The sequence below is a fragment of the Bactrocera oleae genome, chromosome 3 (genome assembly GCF_042242935.1).
Source record: "Bactrocera oleae isolate idBacOlea1 chromosome 3, idBacOlea1, whole genome shotgun sequence".
Lineage (NCBI taxonomy): Eukaryota > Metazoa > Arthropoda > Insecta > Diptera > Tephritidae > Bactrocera > Bactrocera oleae.
The window spans coordinates 58,559,176-58,580,592 of record NC_091537.1 but is presented as its reverse complement, the minus strand read 5'-3'; the positions used below and the strand labels follow the sequence as shown (position 1 = coordinate 58,580,592).

The following is a 21,417-nucleotide window of genomic DNA, read 5'->3' as shown; positions in this document are numbered from 1 at the left end:
TTTATATTTAATCGACAAACATGTTACAAGTATGGCTGAGTCAATCTCTAACCTGATCAATTAGCAGGCAAACGTGGCATGAATGGAATATGGGTCACATATGCCGACTATTAAAATTCAAAAAGAATGACATAAGAACTCTAGTAGGCGTGCTAACATGTCACATGCTAGCAGACTGGAAACACCATACAAAGACTAATGACGAAGCTGTCAAGAGATAGACAAAGCGAAAACGATAGAACATCTTCTATGCGAATGCAAAGCTTTGTATAGGAAAATAATCGTAACTATAGGTCGAGGTTTTCTTCATGATGTTTCGGAAGTTGCGCAGATAAAACTTTTTGTATTGATGAACTTCATCAGAAGAGCGAGGTGGTTCAGAGAATACATCATATAATGAGAGACTTTTAATCCCGGAGGTTTCTCATGGGCCTCCTAAAGCCCTACCATAAGTGCGCCGTCAGACATGTACTCTAACTATTTACATAAGACTACAGCAGTTTGGTATTCTAATGTCCAACATTTTTATGATAAATACTCAATCTAGATTGGTTCAGTTACAACATGGAGTTGTATTTTTATACTCTCGCAACCTGTTGTTACAGAGTATAATAGTTTTGTTCACCTAACGGCTGTTTGTATCACCTAAAACTAATCGAGTTAGATATAGGGTTATATAATATATAAATGATCAGGATGAAGAGACGAGTTGAAATCCGGGTGACTTTCTGTCCGTCCGTCTGTCCGTCCGTGCAAGCTTTAACTTGAGTAAAAATTGAGATATCTTTATGAAACTTCGTATACATGTTTCTTGGTACCGTGAGACGATTGGTATTGCAGATGGGCGTAATCGGACCACTACCACGCCCACAAAACGCCATTATTCAAAAACAAAGAAATTGCCATAACTAAGCTCCACAACAAGATCAAGACTCTTATTTGGTATACAGGATCACAATAGGGAGGGGCAGCTGCAGTTAAAATTTTTTTTAACGTGGCGTGGTCCCGCCCCTAATAGGTTTAATGTGCATATCTCCTAAGCTGTTAACGCTATAATAACAAAATTCACTGCAGGCAAATGTTTTTAGAACCTCTACCTACAGTGTGAAAATGGGTGAAATCGGGTGGCAACTCCGTTCACTCCCCATATAACAGTACTGTTAAAAACTACTAAAAGCGCGATAAATCAAGCACTAAATACGCCAAAGACATTAAATTTTATCTCTGGGATGGTATGAGATGACTTTATAGGAACCGCGTTCAAAATTAGTCAGTGGGCGTGGCACAGCCCACTTTTAGGTGAAAACCCATATCTTGAGATCTGCTCAACCAATTTCAACAAAATTTGGTACATAACGTTCCTTTCATATTTCTATGCTATAGTGCGAGAATGGGCGAAATCGGATTACAACCACGCCTATTTCCCATATAACACCATTTTAAATTCTATTTAATTCTTTCACTTTCCAGTATGCAAATCTAGCAACAATGATTGTATCGGGGTAAAACTTTGCGTGAATAATACGTTTATAATATGCCACCTTGGGCCCAAAAATTCTCTTAACTGTTCAAGTCCCTAGGTACAGAATATGTGGACCCCAGTGCCTATTGTTGACTTTTTATCGAAAATATCGGTCAATGTATAAGATATATAATTGAAATTCATATAATAAAATTCTCGATAATGGTATGTTTTTGTGTCAGAAATGGGCTCAATCGGATCAATAATTCCTATAGCCCTCATATACCTAATATAAAGATTTTTGAACTTCCGGGTGACTTTATACCGCGTATATCGGCCAGTATGTGAGTTATCTCAATGAAAACGAGAGATCGTGTTTTGCTCATAACAAGGTCTCTTTGTGTCTAAAATGGATGAAATCGGGTGAAAATTTTACCTAGCCCCATGTAACTAATATCAGGATTTTCGAAGAATTGTCTGACATTACTCCATGTGATTAGTGATTGTAGATGAGGTGCCTTAATGAAACAGTGGGAGCATTATATTAGTCTGTGGCTTGTTAGTAGTATGGTAAAAATTGATAAAATCGGGTTAATACTACCCTCAACTTCCATATACTACTTATAATGCTTTTCGTTATTTTAACCAGTTTTATGCCGAATATGTCGGTCAGTGAGTATTAATATTTTTTATTTATAAAATTGCTTCAAAATATGTTCTCGAGTATAGCTGAGCAATGTCAAAATTAATATCTTTCTATCTCTATCCCCAATATATATATGATTTCCGTCTTTCCGCCTGACTTTAAACCGTTCCGGTTGATCAAAATGTAATATTTTAACGAAATTAAGTGGATACGATTTCGTAAAAATTATGTGATTTGACGCTGAATTTGAATGAAATTAGTATATACCTTGGTCTAAACCTCACACCTTCATATAATGAACTCCGATTCTCTAGTAGACATTTGCCACATAAACTTAGAATATAAAATTTAGCCACTTTAGTAGAGTTAATATCACATTCATACTTATGTATATCTCACTTCAAGCAATAAAACTGAGACTAAGTTTATGGCCTTTTATATAATTCAAGAAGATACCAAATTTGATTGTAATTAAATCACTATTTCATTTCATAATGCATGTTTAATACTTTCTCAACATTTTTTTAATACAAGATTTGAAGGAATTTCCTGGCCTTTGAATCTATCTTTAACATATTTTATGTAAAAAATTAAAACTTCCCTTTGGCGACATTGGTCCACGAATTTTCCAGTTCACATATACTACTTATGGTATAATTTTTTTCATTAATTTGATAATTTAATGAATTTAAATAGACAGTTTTTCTTAAAAATAACGTGGTATATCGCTGCATATGAATGAAATTGGTCTAGACCATTGATTTTCAAACTAGGGGGCGCGCCCCAATAGGAAGGCGCGAAGACATGTACAGGGGGGCGCGGGCGGCGGCGGTTATCACTCCGGTCGCCCGCGCATACCTACGGCACGCACCCATTGTATAAGCCTACAAGTAGCCAAAGAATCAGCTGTTTTCCTATGTGTGTGAAACAGCCGTGATCACCTGATCGAATATACCTTTTTTTGAGACAGAGTTTTAAATAAAAGGATATAGTTTAACAATTTGTTTATGAACATGTATTTTTAATGCAAATAATAATGAAAACTTTCAAGAATATTTTCGAAACAAAAGATTATTATATATTTATTGCTTTTCCTCACCACCTCTGAGGTTGCAATATAGACGCGTTACCGATCTTTTTTGGGTGTTCGGTTCCTCAGGACTAAACCGGTAACTAAGAATTTAAATATTCAACAGACAAAGAATTTTCACTCACAAAAACATGAACATGTGAGTTAAAAAAGATAAAATTGGAAACATTTAATAATATTTCAATACAATAAAAACTAATTTAAATAATACTATGCAAATTTAATCTTTAGGAATGAAAACAACCGAAAAATTTTGAATATGGAATGAAAACATTTTAAAGTTTTAAATTTTAAAACATAACACGGCAACACACTATAGCAGATTTCTGTCATTTGGACGTTTTAGTAGTAGAATATTGGTTGGCAACCCGTACAAAGTGTGACTTTAGTAGTAGAATATTGGTCGGCAACCCGTACAAAGTGTGACTTTAGTAGCAGAATATTGGTTGGCAACCCGTACCAAGTGTGATTTTAGTAGTAGAATTTTCGAGGCATCCCGTACCAAGTGGGATATTTTTGCATGTGTATTAATGAAAATCTTAGGATTTGTTACTTGTAGATTTATACAATGCACGCACCTCACTCCCCGCGTCGCACGCGCCAAGCGAACACGTGAACTTTTGTTGTAAAAACAAACAAGCGACCTGCTATTATTGTGTATTAGAGTAGTGACAGTGAACGGTTATTTCTGTTGTTTCGCCATGAGCTCGGCGAAAAAACGCAAATATAATGATAATTATATTAAATACGGTTTTGTTTCTATAAATTAAAGGGGTTCGACCAGCCGCAGTGTGTCATTTATTATGAAGTATTGAGCAATGATGCCATGAGACCATCCCGTCTGGAACGACATTTGTCAACAAAACACAGTGCTTTAAAAGACAAGCCGAAGGAGTTCTTTGCTTCAAAATCTGCAAGTTTGAAGCGCATGAAATTGGATAGTACTGGATCCTTCGCTCAGTCATCTGAGAAAGTGCTCGAAGCTTCATATGAATTGTCACTAATTATTGCAAAAGCCAAAAAAAGCCATACTATCGGTGAAACTCTCCTCAAACCCTGCTTATTGAAAACAGCTGATATCGTTCTTGGACCAGAAAGTAAACAAAAATTTTCACAAATACCTCTTTCTGATAACAGTGTGAAACGTCGCATTGATGATATGGCTGAAGATATAAAAAATCAGGTAGTGGAAGCCGTGAGAGAATCAAGTTTTTTTGCAATATAGTTGGATGAGAGTACGGATGTTGCGCAATGTTGTCAACTGCTAGTTTTTGTTCGATACATACAAAACGAAACAATCAAAGATGAGTTGCTATTTTCAACAGAATTAACGACAACTTCGAAAGCAATTGATATAATGACGGCAGTCTCTGAGTTCTTTGATAAACATGAACTGTCATGGAAAAAGTTGATAGGTGTATGCACAGACGGCGCTCCGGCAATGCTTGGATCTCGTTCAGGATTCATACAGTTGGTCAAAGAAAAAAATCCCAACGTAATTACAATTCACTGTTTTATACAACGTCAAGCCTTGGCAGCTAAAACACTTTTAAATGAACTATATGAAGTCTTAAAATTATGCATTAAAATTGTAAATTATGTTAAAAAGAGTGCATTAAACACGCGGCTTTTTACGGCTCTCTGTGAAGATTTGGGCACAGAACACAAGACATTGTTATTTCATACAGAAGTGCGCTGGCTCTCAAAAGGAAATATGTCAAGATTATTTGAACTGCGAGATGAAGTAATTCAATTTTTAGAAATTCAAAAACAAAGTGAATTATTTTTGGAATTTAGGAAACCATGGGTCCAAGTAATATTTGCTTATCTATCAGATATTTTCGATTCATTGAAACCTTTTAATTTGAAATTATAAGGCGGAGATTCGAACATAATTTATCATCGGGATGCTATCACGGCATATACTGAGAAGTTGCAACTGTGGAAGCGCAAAATTTTGGCGTCAAACTATTCCTGCTTTCCTAAACTTTTTGCGATCACAGAAGAAGCAATCTTTAAGGAGATTTTGAACGAAACTGATACCAAGAATAAAATATCAAACCATTTGCACCACCTCACTGACGAATTTAAGCGCTACTTTCCCGACTCGTGCAATAATATTATTTATCGATTAGCGACCGACCCTTTTCACGACATAGACTTGCTGCCAGATACTATTCCAAACTTTGGAATTAAAAAATGATTCTGCTGCCCAATATGATTTTGAGAAGATGGAGAAGGCACAATTCTGGGTTAAATATCTCAAAGTTTATCCCAGCACAGCAGAGCAAGCACTAAAATTGTTTTTACCTTTTTCAAGCACTTATTTGTGCGAAAAAGCGTTTTCAGCAGTTGTAGCAATAAAAACAAAGAACAGAAGCAAACTAGATATTGCTAGTGATCTACGTTGCGCACTTTCTTCTATTTCACCCAGAATTGGAAACATTGTTAAAAATATGCAAGCTCATCCGTCACATTGACTCTTCATATGTAAAGTGTTTACAAATGTGTAAAAACAGTATTTTTATAGTAAAACACCTAAAAATATATTTTTGAACTTTATTACTCTTATTTTATTTTACAATTGCTCGACGAGCCCACATGCTGCTACTTGCTGGGACCAAGGGGGGGCGTGGGCATATTCATTTTAAGCAGTAGGGAGGCGCGATACTTATAAGTTTGGGAACCCCTGGTCTAGACCTTTGTTTAAACCTTATAACCCTAATATACTGATTTCCGCTCCTTTGGTACAACAGCAACCTCATATACCCCACATATTAAATCTTACCCCTTTGGTTAAGTTTATATCTCATATATTATGTTTGAGTTAAATAGCTTCTTTTTATTAAAATTAACATTTCGGAGAAAAAAATAATATACACTAAAATAAATCTATGATCAATAATATAAGTTAATTAGATACCAAATAATAATCGAATAATGAGTGTTGAATTATCTCGCAACATTTTTATACTTTCGCAACATCTTGCAACAGAGTATAGTTTTGTTCACTAAACGGTTGTTTGTATCACCTAAAACTAATCGAGATAGATATAGATTTCTATATACATATATTTCTTCTAATATTTTGTGATAATCAGTGGATAGGTATATTTTCTCAGCCATCATGTTGAACTTATTACAAAATATACCAGACAACAATGTAAAAAAAGTTTCTTAGAGTGCTGGCCTTTGTATAGAGCAAAAATATCTTTCTCGAAAAAAACGCATGAAATAAATATTAGTAGTGTAGTATCAAAAGACCCTTTTTATGTGGTTATAGATAAACTGCGACCCCATCGGTTTAAATGCTACTGTCTATTATTTCAGTTTTACATCACATTTTAATATGAAGGTCATAAGGTGAACTGTAAACTCAAGAAAATTACATTTTTACCCAGCGCCGTTGGCAGCTTATGAAAGGTTTAGATATTAAGACAGAAAGAAGAAAATCTACATACCTGCTCTACATATGTGTATACCATATTTAATTATATGTAAGTTATTGTTAATTTAGCCTTCATAGGCAGACCCTTCAACTGTTTTAAAAGTGCCCTTATGTACTGTTTTAAAAGTGTTAGACAAAAGCAATTTACGGAGGGGTTTTCCGAGTACTTAATTTCAATACAATGAAATAAACTACTAATTTCTAAAATATAAATATAACTAAATATTATGTATTTTTTGTTAGTGAATATAAAAGTAATATATAGGTATACAAAAGTACGTAAGCTGTGTGTACAAAAATATACCATCACAAAACTATTATACTATGTAGCAATATGTTGCAAGAGTATAATAAATATCAGTTCACTGTGTTTGTAGTTTCAGTTACACTAGATTTCTTTATCAGTAAAGTGCTTTATTCAAACTTATTTTAGTGTATTAGTTATACAGTGTTTAAAGTATTATTATATACAGTGGTGAGCAACCACATATACATATGTGCACCAGTATACCATAGTACCTATACACCGAACAGGAAAGGAGTCATAACAAGGACTTGCAAGGAATTACAGTGAAAGAGAGCAGCACCTAGGATCCAACTTTTTACACCCGGACGGACTGAATTATTAAGTATTTTATACATTAATTCATTTATTATTAATTAATTATGCCTAGATTAAGTAGGAAATCTGTATTACTAAGTCGTCTTCAGAATAGAAGACGTATGAGAGTTCTTCGTGCAAACTCTTTATATAGAATTAGTGAGCAGTCACAAAATACTGTAAGTCACGCTAATCGTAGGTTAGATTCTGATATACGCCTGTCGGAACAAATTATCAATACAAATCAACATAGAACCAGGCGGGAAAATCTCGAGGTACGGTCTTTTGAACAAAATTTAAATACTGTTCAACATAACCTCTGAAGAGCAAATAAGAAATGCTCGAGGTCACAGATCTCAGCGTAAAGACCCCGAGGTTCGATCTGTTGAGCAAGTTTTAAATACTGTTCAACGTAGAACAAGGCGGCAAGATCCCCAAGTTCGCTCTGAAGAGCAAATAAGAAATACTCGAGGTCATAGATCTCGTCGAGAAAATCCCGAGGTACGATATGTTGAGCAAGTTTTAAATACTGTTCAACATAGAACAAGGCGGCAAGATCCCCAAATTCGCTCTGAAGAGCAAATAAGAAATACTCGAGATCGTAGGTCTCGTCGAGAAAATCCCGAGGTACGTTATGATGAGCAAAGTAGGAATACTAGGGATCATAGAGAATTTCGCTCAAGAAATCCTGAGTATAGAAATTTAGAGCGCATTCGTGATCAAATGCAAAGAGAACATACAAGAAGAAATCCTGAAATAAGGAGAGAGGAGCATGATAGAGAAACACAACGTCGACAGCTTAGTAGGAGAGGTATGAGGAAAGAAATTATGAATCAGAGACGTCTTAGACAATGTCAAGTTCGCCTTTGTAGAGATAACCCGGTCAATAGGCAAATTGAAATCGAAAGGCAGTCCCAACGAATTCGATTAACGAGAGAAAATATTGTTATAGTAAATGATTATAGTGGCAATTTAACAGATTTCGAAAACATTTATTTAAAAAATATAAATAAGGGCCTCACTGAAATATGTATTTGCTGCGGCGGATTATGGTTTTCACACAAGGACGGACTGAATTATATAAGTATTATCTATAAGTATTTTATACATTAATTCATTTATTATTAATTAATTATGCCTAGATTAAGTAGAAAATCTGTATTACTAAGTCGTCTTCAGAATAGAAGACGTATGAGAGTCCTTCGTGCAAACTCTTTATATAGAGATAGTGAGCAGTCACAAAATACTGTAAGTCACGCTAATCGTAGGTTAAATTCCGATGTTCGTCTGTCCGAACAAATTAGCAATATAAATCAACATAGAACCAGGCGGGAAAATCTTAAGGTACGGTCTTTTGAACAAAATTTAAATATTGTTCAACATAGGGCAAGACGTCTAAATCCCCAAATCCGCTCTGAAGAGCAAAGCAGAAATACTCGGGGACATAGATTTCGGCGCGAAAATCTCGAGGTTCGATCTGTTGAGCAAGTTTTAAATACTGTTCAACATAGAACAAGGCGGCAAGATCCACAAATTCGCTCTGAAGAGCAAATAAGAGATACTCGAGGTCATAGATCTCGGCGTGAAGATCCCTAGGTTCGATCTGTTGAGCAAGTAGTAAATACTGTTCAACATAGAACAAGGCGGCAAGATCCCCAAATTCGCTCTGAAGAGCAAATAAGAAATACCCGAGGTCAAAATCTCATCGAGAAAATCCCGAGGTACGATATGTTGAGCAAGTTTTAAATACTGTTCAACATAGAACAAGGCGGCAAGATCCTCAAATTCGCTCTGAAGAGCAAATAAGAAATACTCGAGATCATAGATCTCGTCGAGAAAATCCCGAGCTACGTTATGATGAACAAAGTAGGAACACTAGGGATCATAGAGAACTTCGCGCAAGAAATCCTGAGTATAGGACTTTAGAGCGCATTCGTGATCCAATGCAAAGGGAACATGCAAGAAGAAATCCTGATATAAGGAGAGAGGAGCGTGATAGAGAAACACAACGTCGACAGCTTAGTAGGAGGGGTAGGAGGGAAGAAATTTTGAATCAGAGACGTCTTAGACAAGGTCAAGTTCGCCTTCGTAGAGATAACCCACTCAATAGGCAAATTGAAAACCAAAGGCAGTCCCAACGAATCCGATTAATGAGAGAAAATAATGTTATAGAAACTGATAATAGTGGCAATTTAACAGATTTCAAAAACATTTATTTCCAAAATACAAATAAGGGCCCTACTGATATATGTATTTGCTGTGGCGGCTTATGGTTTTCACACCAAGTTCGCAAATTAAATTTCGAAACTATTGCGCAAGGTCACCCGAACACTGCATCCGCCTTCTTTTTATTGCAAAAATTTCCTTCAGAAGATGGAAATTACAATTTTTTTGCTACTTGCAAAAATGCGATTGTTTAAAAGAACGTTCCAAAAATATGTTTAGCTAACGGTCTAGACTTTCCTGAAATACCGGATTGTTTGAAATGTTTGACCCCATGGAAGAACGTCTCATAATGCCTAGATTGCCTTTTATGACAATCCGTCCGTTAGGATATCAAGGTTAAAGTTTGCTCAAAGGTGCTGTTGTTTATATACCAATTTCTGTTAACAATATTGTGACATCTCTACCAAGGTCCTTTGATGAGGCTAATGTTATACAAATTCACTTAAGCAGGCGTTTGGAATACAATCATGATTGCATGATCGATACCATACGCCCGCAAAGATTATGGAAGCTTTGCAGTTCTTAGTGAATACCCCTCTGTATCTTGAGCACAATATAATTATTAATAAAAACTGGATTTCAGAATTTAATAACGAAAAAGAAGTTTTGTTTGTTGCATCTGCAGAGGATTCCCGATTGGTTCAATCTTTTCATGCGGCACAAACTTCTCATAATAATCCCTCAGGTAATAATATTCCCACGGCGGTCAAGAAACTCTTTTGGACAATATTCCTGTAGAAAACTTAGACCATAACCATTTAGTTATAGCGCCAGGTGAAGGACAAGGACGAATTGACATAATTCAAGATAATAATTCAGAAGAGTTGTCATTTGGAACAATATACGTTTGGCAGAAGCGTACATGCTCTGAAACGTATAACAAGATAATACGTTCTGAAATTCGCCGTTTTGACAGAAGAGCGTGTACCATTCCAAAGTTGTTCTATGATTACAAAAAATTAGAACTGCTACAAATTAAGAATAGTACATCCATTTGCCTTAGAAAGTTTTCAGGTCGCAAGCGAGTTACGGCCCAAAATCTATTAAACGAAAATTTTGTTCAAAACTTGATTCAACACGATGATGGTTACAAAGTTTTGAAAGGCGTTAGATCCTCTCCTGCGCACTGGGAAGCTGAGAAGAAAAAGGCAATCGCTATGTCACTTTATCGGCTGCAGAATCTCAGTGGGTTGAGCTTTTGATCATCCTCTCTAAAACTGTTGATTCTAAAGATATTTCGGAAGAGGAAGCCAACAGTTTAACAACCCAAGATAGATATCGCTTAATTCGGTCAGACGCGGTTACTTGTGCTAGACATTTTGACTACCGCTATCGACAAATTCTTAAGCTTTTTAAAGATAACGCCGGCATTTTTGGAGAGCATTTTGTTACAAATTTCTACTGGAGAGTGGAGTTTCAACAGAGAGGTTCCCCGCATATACACGGCATGTATTGGCTTAATAATGCTCCCAGAATTAACCTTCAAGATCCTCAGACATTCCCTGATGTCATTAGTTTTATTGACAATTATATTTCTACCGATGGTTCGATCAGCCACTTAGAAAATTATTTGGGTTATCAAAAGCATAACCACAGTCGGTCTTGTACTAGGGAAATAAGAGGACAACAGTTTTGTCGTTTTGGTATACCATATCCACCAATGCCTTCAACGCAAATACTTTACCTCTTACAGAAAGAAGTCCAACCTCAGAAACACGCAAGAAAAACAATTTCAAAGTTCAAAACGTTTTAAATTCAAATATGACTACAAAATACATTTCCAATTTAAACGATTTTGAACATTTCTTGTCTGATAGTAGAATAAATATGTCTCTTGATGACTATTTTTTAGCCCTTAGGTCAAGTTTATCAAAACCCAAAATTTTTCTAAAAAGAAAATTACAGGATCGCTTATAATATATAATTAATTATTTTAACTGTTAGACTTACAGGGGAATTTCTAGGCTCTTAAATGAAGCTATATCAGGGGTAAATGCTGGAAATTATACTATTAAGCAAAAACTTAAACATATAGGTCACATATTTATATCAGGCACAGAAATATCTGCACAAGAAGCAGTATATTGCTGCATTGGGCTCCATCTTTCGGAAGCAAGTAATGCAGAAATATTTATAAATACCTCTCGACCTGAGGAACGTGTTCGAATGGTAAAACCTAGAGCGGAACTTCAGAACCTTCCTTCAGGTTCGACTGAAATATTCGTAGCCGGTATTTAAGACCATTATGTTCGAAGATCCGATCAGTTAGAAACTCTTTGTTTAGCTGATTTTACATCTAGGTATAAATATTTTAAATCTAGTAAAAGAACACAAGACAGTGATCATGAAGAAGAAGAGAGCGAAGACGATAATTTACCAGAAAGTGGGGTTGTCATGCATCTTAAAGACGGTAGCGGTTTTTCGAAAAAACGTACTAAACCTTGTATTATTCGGTATAGAATTTTTAACCCAGATTTGGCCAGAGTTGAGTCTTTATAATGAAATAGACTTGGAGGAAGGTGCTCAAAATAAACTACCTATCGTGGAAAATGAGTTCAGTTGGCACTTCCAGAAATAAACCCAAATATAAATTTGCTGGACTTGCATGGCGAAAATTCAACATATAATGGCACTGAATCTGATTGCAATATTAGTCTAAATACTAATCAAAGAACCTATTTGACACATTTGATGCACCAGCTAAGAACAAATCGCCCATTTTATGAGTTCATTGGCGGCTGTGCAGGTGTAGGAAAGAGTCGTTTGATATCTGCATTATACGGAATATAACAAAATGCTATAATAAAAAAAATAATAACAAAATTCACTGGAAACAAATGTTTTTAGAACCTCAACCAACAGTGTGAAAATGGGTGAAATCGGGTAGCAACACCGCCCACTCCCCATATAACGGTACTGTTAAAAACTACTAAAAGCGCGATAAATCAGGCACTAAACACGCCAGAGACATTAAATATTATCTCTGGGATGGTATGAGATGACTTAATAAGAACCGCGTTCAAAATTAGACAGTGGGCGTGGCACTACCCACTTTTAGGTGAAAACCCATATCTTGGGATCTGCTTAACCGATTTCAACCAAGTTCGGTACATGATATTATTTTCATATCTCTATCTTATAGTGCGAAAATGGGCGAAATCGGATTACAACCACGCCTACTTCCCATATAACACCATTTTAAATTTAATTTGATTCTTTCACTTTCCACTATGGAAATCAGGCAACAATAACTCTATCGGGATAAAACTTTGCGTGAATAATGCGATTAAAGTATGCCACCTTGTGACCAAAAATTGTCTAAATCGAACCAAAACTGTTCAAGCCCCTAGGTACTGAATATGTGGACCACAGTGCCTATAGTTGACCTTCTACCGAAAATATCGGTCAATTCACAAACGTGTATACGATTTGACTTTGCGAGAGTATAAAATGTTCGGTTACATCCGAACTTAGCCTTTCCTTACTTGTTTTTAGTTAGTTCCATAGTCTTAAATTTATAAATTCTTTTCACGTATTCACATTTATACGTTGTCAAAATTATACCTAGTTCGGGAGCTGGGTGTCAACATTTCGCTTTCATCTGTTTTGCTCTGAATTTCCATTTTACCGCTTGGCCTTTAAATTATTTTAAAAAATTTAATTTTTCTCAAAAAGTGTATTCCTAGAAATAGTAGATTGCACCGACTGTTTATGTTCGAAACACATGCCATGGTGCATTAGCTTTAGTTTTACTACCGTGTTCTCCATAGGTTCAACAAATGTTTCCTCTTTCTGTGTATTTCTACAAAATAATTGATTGAAATAGTTTAAAATTATAAATAAAATAGTTTTCATTCCTTCTGAAGACACTCGAAAGAGTTCTACATACCTACATTAGGGACAAGATTTCATCGGCTAACCTATCGAAAGCTCAACACGCCTATACAAACGGTAGATTCACTGGAACTGCACTTTACTCCCCCTCGCCTTAAATATAGAGAAAAATCTAGAGCATACGCAGTATGCCTCTGCATAACGGGAGTACTAAGAACCACTCCCATGGCTGCAATTGAAAGGTTACCCAACCTACCACCAATTGATATTGCAGAGGATAGCGCGGTAGCAAAATCAGCTGCAAGATTGCGCGTTAGGATAATTTTCTAGAAGAACCTTCGGACATATCTCGATAGGCAGATGGTCCGTGGACAACATAGACCACATACCCTCACACTTCATCTGGAAGAGAAGGTTCCAAGTCACGCTAAAAGATGGTAGATGGTGCAGGGGCACGCGACTTCTACACGGACGGATTAAAACTGGCTGATGAAGTAGGCGGCGGGATCTATTGCGCGTAGCTGGATGTCCCTTCAAGCTGCCAGAATACTGCAGAATCTTCAAGGCAGATGTCTTTGTGTCAGAAAAGTTGTTGATATAGCTAATAACGTACCAAACGACATAAAAACGTCAATACATTCGTCGATAGCCAAGGGGCAATTAAAGTAATTATCTCACATCGCATTGCGTCAGAGAATGTCCGTAGAAGCAGGGAGCTAGAACGTAAGTAGCTGTAGGAAAGCGGCTGCATATATACTGGGTTTCTGGCCACAAAGGCGTTTCGGCCTTGCTGCATCGCCAAGATCAGGTGAAAGAGAGCGAAAAGAAAACACGGTCTCAAAAAGACTGCAGGACGGTTGTTGGTCTAGTCACATGCCAACATTTTTTGCAAAATATTTTTCGGTGATTAAAATTCTTAAATATTAAATTTACATATTTTTATCCAAAGTATTATTTATTGTATCAAAATATTATTAAATGTTTTCAAATTTAACAAAAGTATTTATAGAATATTGTATTTTCTGCAACCGTGTGATGTCATAAGCCGTTTGACCGTACATTTTGTTCGCTCATTTTCGCACTGTAGCATAGAAATATGAATATTATGTACCGAATTTGGTTGAAATCGGTTAAGCAGATTCTAAGATATGGGAACGCGGCTCCTATAAAGTCAGCTTATACGATCCCTGTGTTAAAATTTAATGACTCTCGCGTGTTTAGTGCTTGATTTATCGCGCTTTTAGTAGTTTTTAACAGTACCGTTATATGGGGAGTGGACGGGGTTACCACCCGATTTCAACCATTTTCACACCGCAGATAGAGGTGCTAAAAATATTTGTCCTTAGTGAATTTTATTATTATAGTTTAGGACATATGCACATCAAACCTATTAGGGGCGGAGCCACGCCCACTTTAAAAAAAAATTAACCGCAGATTCCCATCCCTAATACGACCCTGTGTGCCAAATACCAGCCTTGTATCTTATTGTGGAGCTTAGTTTTGACAATTTAATTGTTTTTGATTAATGGCGTTTTGTGGGTGTGGCAGTGATCCGATTACGCCCATCTGCAATACCAACCGTCTTACGGTATCTAGAAACATGTTTACCAAGTATCATAAAGATATCTCAATTTTTACTCAAGTTACGGCTTGCACAGACGGACGGACGGACGGACAGACAGACAGTCACCCGGATTTCAACTCGTCTCTTTATCCTGATCATTTATATATACATAACCCTGTATATAACTCAATTAGTTTAAGGTGATACAAACAACCGTTAGGTGAATAAAACTATTATACCCTGTAGCAACATGTTGCGAGAGTATAAAAGGTAAGGAAGGTCTAAGTTCGGATGCAACCGAACATTTTATACTCTCGCATAGTCAAATGGTATACTCGTTTGAGATTCTTTTATATATTTTAATAATTAGAGCAATCGTTCTTGTGTTTTGTTGTATACGCTTATAATTTATTTTATATAGAATGAATTACAACTGTATTGAGGAGTATAAAAATAAATCGTTTTTGACAATAACATTTTTTATTTATTTTATCGATATTATTATACATGTTTAGCTTAAAAATAATAAACATTAACAGCTTGAAGAATTATATTATTATATTAATTTGTATATAATATTTACAATATTAAACACATATTTTTATATAGATTCTTATACATTTATCCAAATTATATTTCTTTTCTCCTTATACTATTTAATTTCTATCATATATTTATACAATAATGTCTTATATAATAACAAATTATACATATAATACAACATAGAACCAGGCGGGAAAATCTCGAGGTACGGTCTTTTGAACAAAATTTAAATACTGTTCAACGTAACCTCTGAAGAGCAAATGAGAAATCTCGTCGAGAAAATCCCGAGGTACGATATGTTGAGCAAGTTTTAAATACTGTTCAACATAGAACAAGGCGGCAAGATCCTCAAATTCGCTCTGAAGAGCAAATAAGAAATACTCGAGATCATAGATCTCGTCGAGAAAATCCCGAGCTACGTTATGATGAACAAAGTAGGAACACTAGGGATCATAGAGAACTTCGCGCAAGAAATCCTGAGTATAGGACTTTAGAGCGCATTCGTGATCCAATGCAAAGGGAACATGCAAGAAGAAATCCTGATATAAGGAGAGAGGAGCGTGATAGAGAAACACAACGTCGACAGCTTAGTAGGAGGGGTAGGAGGGAAGAAATTTTGAATCAGAGACGTCTTAGACAAGGTCAAGTTCGCCTTCGTAGAGATAACCCACTCAATAGGCAAATTGAAAACCAAAGGCAGTCCCAACGAATCCGATTAATGAGAGAAAATAATGTTATAGAAACTGATAATAGTGGCAATTTAACAGATTTCAAAAACATTTATTTCCAAAATACAAATAAGGGCCCTACAGATATATGTATTTGCTGTGGCGGCTTATGGTTTTCACACCAAGTTCGCAAATTAAATTTCGAAACTATTGCGCAAGGTCACCCGAACACTGCATCCGCCTTCTTTTTATTGCAAAAATTTCCTTCAGAAAATGGAAATTACAATTTTTTTGCTACTTGCAAAAATGCGATTGTTAAAAAGAACGTTCCAAAAATATGTTTAGCTAACGGTCTAGACTTTCCTGAAATACCGGATTGTTTGAAATGTTTGACCCCGTGGAAGAACGTCTCATAATGCCTAGATTGCCTTTTATGACAATCCGTCCGTTAGGATATCAAGGTCAGAGTTTGCTCAAAGGTGCTGTTGTTTATATACCAATTTCTGTTAACAATATTGTGACATCTCTACCAAGGTCCTTTGATGAGGCTAATGTTATACAAATTCACTTAAGCAGGCGTTTGGAATACAATCATGATTGCATGATCGATACCATACGCCCGCAAAGATTATGGAAGCTTTGCAGTTCTTAGTGAATACCCCTCTGTATCTTGAGCACAATATAATTATTAATAAAAACTGGATTTCAGAATTTAATAACGAAAAAGAAGTTTTGTTTGTTGCATCTGCAGAGGATTCCCGATTGGGGAATCTTTTCATGCGGCACAAACTTCTCATAATAATCCCTCAGGTAATAATATTCCCACGGCGGTCAAGAAACTCTTTGGGACAATATTCCTGTAGAAAACTTAGACCATAACCATTTAGTTATAGCGCCAGGTGAAGGACAAGGACGAATTGACATAATTCAAGATAATAATTCAGAAGAGTTGTCATTTGGAACAATATACGTTTGGCAGAAGCGTACATGCTCTGAAACGTATAACAAGATAATACGTTCTGAAATTCGCCGTTTTGACAGAAGAGCGTGTACCATTCCAAAGTTGTTCTATGATTACAAAAAATTAGAACTGCTACAAATTAAGAATAGTACATCCATTTGCCTTAGAAAGTTTTCAGGTCGCAAGCGAGTTACGGCCCAAAATCTATTAAACGAAAATTTTGTTCAAAACTTGATTCAACACGATGATGGTTACAAAGTTTTGAAAGGCGTTAGATCCTCTCCTGCGCACTGGGAAGCTGAGAAGAAAAAGGCAATCGCTATGTCACTTTATCGGCTGCAGAATCTCAGTGGGTTGAGCTTTTGGTCATCCTCTCTAAAACTGTTGATTCTAAAGATATTTCGGAAGAGGAAGCCAACAGTTTAACAACCCAAGATAGATATCGCTTAATTCCGCAGACGCGATAACTTGTGCTAGATATTTTAACTACCGCTATTGACAAATTCTTAAGCCTTTTAAAAATAAAGCCGGAATTTTTGGAATGCATGTTGTCACAAATTTCAACTGGAGAGTGGAGTTTCAACAGAGAGGTTCCCCGCATGTACATGGCATGTATTGGCTTAATAATTCTCAACCTTCAAGATCCTCAGACATTCCCTGATGTCATTAGTTTTATTGACAATTATATTTCTACAGATGGTTCGGTTAGCCACTTAGAAAATTATTTGGGTTATCAAAAGCATAACCACAGTCGGTCTTGTACTAGGGAAATAAGAGGACAACAGTTTTGTCGTTTTGGTATCCCATATCCACCAATGCCTTTAACGCAAATACTGTTACGAGTCAAAATTCCGAAAGACACAAGGAAAACTTTTTCAAAATTCAAAACGTTTTAAATTCAAATATGACTACAGAAGACATTTCTAATTTAAACGATTTTGAACACTACCTGTCTGATAGTAAAATAAATATGTCTTTTGATGACTATTGGTTAGCCCTTAGGTCAAGTTTAACAAAACCCAAAATTTTTCTAAAGAGAAAAAAATCCTGTAGATCGTGTTATAAACGCTTATAATCCTCTGATTTTGGAACTCCATAGAGCAAATATGGATATCCAATATACACTGGATGCATATGCTAGCTGTTCATATATAATTAACAGGGGAGTTTCTAGGCTCTTAAATGAAGCTAAAGAGGTAAATGCTGGGCTCCATCTTTCGGATGATGTTTTTGAGCAAAGAGAACTTGAAAATGTTCCAGAAAGTCTTTATAATGAAATAGACTTGGAGGAAGGTGCTCAAAACCAAAATATATGAATAATATAAATACCCTTAGCGCATTTCCGATGGGATTGTAGGGTAAGTCTACCTCCATACACTAGTCGTTTAAAACTTATTAATCTACTTACACTTTCTAGTCGTAGGGAAATGCTTGGCATAATATTCTTAGTGAAAATCTTGAATGGAACAGTTTGCAGTTCTTTTCTCCTGTCTGAAATTAAATTTAATATCCCGGTTCGCCTTTCGAGGCAGTTTAGACTTTTACTGCTAAAATCCTGTAGGTCAAATTTTGAACTAAACGAGCCATTCCGCCGTATATGTCATGATTTTAATTCTCATTCCAGCACATTTGACTTATCTGACCCACTTTTCAAAATTAAAAAGACTTTATGTTTTCTCTTAATAAATGAATATGTAACAATTTATTATATTGTAACTTGGATTTTAGCTGTTGAAATTATTGTTTCTGTAGCTGAGCAGTTTTAGATCTCAACACTTAATGAAATAGACTTGGAGGAAGGTGCTCAAAACCAAAATATATAAATAATATAAATACCCTTAGCGCATTTCCGATGGGATTCTAAGGTAAGTCTACCTCCATACACTAGTCGTTTAAAACTTATTAATCTACCTACACTTTCTAGTCGTAGGGAAATGCTTGGCATAATATTCTTAGTGAAAATCTTGAATGGAACAGTTTGCAGTTCTTTTCTCCTGTCTGAAATTAAATTTAATATCCCGGTTCGCCTTTCGAGGCAGTTTAGACTTTTACTGCTAAAATCCTGTAGGTCAAATTTTGAACTAAACGAGCCATTCCGCCGTATATGTCATGATTTTAATTCTCATTCCAGCACATTTGACTTATCTGACCCACTTTTCAAAATTAAAAAGACTTTATTGTTTTCTCTTAATAAATGAATATGTAACAATTTATCATATTGTAACTTGGATCTTAGCTGTTGAAATTTTTGTTTCTGTAGCTGAGCAGTTTTAGATCTCAACACTTAAAAAACTCTCTTGCCTTTTCTGACCCGGCTAATTCCGTATTCGGATTGCGCCCCTCGCGTCGGTTGGGCGGGAGGAGGGTAATCGTTGGGTTATTAATTAATAAATTTGCTGGACTTGCATGGCGAAGATTCAACATATAATGGCACTGAATCTGTTTGCAATATTAGTCTAAATACTAAGCAAAGAACCTATTTGACACATTTGATGCACCAGCTAAGAACAAATCGCCCATTTTATGAGTTCATTGGCGGCGGTGCAGGTGGAGGAAAGAGTCGTTTGATATCTGCAATATACGAGTATCAAGCTCTTAACCATCGTTACAATTCTATACCTGGATCCAATCCAAGGTTCTTAAAAGTTCTTCTTTGCGCACCTACGGGTAAAGCAGCATTCGGAATAGGTGGAATGACCCTTCATTCAATATTCTCTTTACCTGTTAATCAGTTGAATAGAGAGATGAGGCCTCTTAGCAATGACACAGTTAATTCATTGTATTCCAGAGTCATCGATTTAAAATTTATCGTAATTGATGAAATATCGATGGTAGGTGTCCGTATGTTTAGCTCTGGTGCTGCGAAATTAAAACAAATTTTCAAAACCGACAGCCCCTTCGGTGGTATACCGATCATCGTGTTTGGTAATTTGAACTCTCACCTGTTGGAGATAGGTGGATATTCTCTCCTAATCCCAATGATGCATACAGCACTTTAGTTGGTTCCCCTTTGTGGGAGTTATTTAAATACTTTGAATTAAAAGAGATAATGAGACAACGGGAGGATCAGGCCTTTGCAATTGCATTAAACTAATGGCATCTGGTACTATGACAAATGAGGACATATTACTAATTGAAACTCGAGTAGTTAATTTCGAAGAAGTTCCCGATGATGCCATACATTTATTTTGGTCCAATGAAGAGACAAATAATTTCAATGCCTTTAAGCTCAGTCGAATCCCAACTGAAGCTATCCTTTCAACTGCAAAAGACTCAGTTAAAGGAATTGGTATAAGTGAAAATGATAATATTTTGGAAAGAGTTAAACTTTTCAAAACTTCTGAAACGCAGGGACTGCCATATGAATTGACACTAAAAACCTCCGGCCAGTGAATATAAACATGTGTGATGGCTTGGTTAATGGGGCAGCTGGACAACTTATGCAAATTGATTTCCAATATTCCTTTCTAACAATTCTGTGGATTAAATTTTTGGAACCTTCTGTTGGTTTGATTGCACGATCAAAAAAGCCTCATCCTCTAGAAAGTTCTGGGACACCAATTGAAAAAGTTATAAAATCTTTTCAATATAAAAGAAATGAACAAATTTCAATTGAAAGAAATCAGTTTCCAGTTGTTCCGGCTGAGGGAATAACTATTCATAAAAGTCAGGGTGCCACATATAATAAAGTTGTAGTTCATACTCGACCCAGAATGCCTCGAGCTTCAATATATGTCGCTTGTAGTCGAGCTACTACTGCAGAAGGTCTATTCATCATAGAAAATTGTATTCCTCCTAACAAATTTTCTGAATCGGATCCTGTATTTAAGGAACTGAGGGAATTGAACACAAATAAAGCTCTGACAACAACAGAGTCTTCACGCTCACTTTAATGATATAACAAGCGACTGTTTGATGCTATCTTTAGATATTTTATGTTTTGTAGAAACTTGGAGTTATCCTTGCGAAAGTTTTGATATACCAGGATTTACTCTAATTAACGAGCTGAGGATAGATAGCACGGAAACAACCAACAGAAATAAACGGGGCATTATAATATATGCAAAGCATATTATTTCTTACTCTATAGAATCAAAGGCTGTAAAGAAAATTTATTCAGGCCGCAAAGTTTTAGAAGCGGTTTTGTTTAAATGTTTCAGTATTAATATTCTGGTTCTATATAGAAATTCAGCTTTCTCTGTCAGACAATTAATTGTAGAACTTCAGGAAGTCCTTACTTCTGAGTTAGGCAATCAAAATGTGCTAATTGTTGGAGATTTTAACATTTGTTTAATGTCTACAGGGACTACAATAAGAAATCTGCTCCAAGAAAAAAACTTTAGTTCCCTGCTTGGTGTAGAATATTCAACTACA

The 21,417-nt window shown here is 35.9% G+C and overlaps 1 protein-coding gene across 2 annotated transcripts in view; it reads right to left on the bottom strand.

Annotated features, from left to right (window-relative positions):
• Positions 1-21,417, bottom strand: part of LOC106619859 (uncharacterized) — a 104,237-nt gene that overhangs the window by 35,830 nt on the left and 46,990 nt on the right. The gene's annotated exons all lie outside the window — the stretch shown is intronic.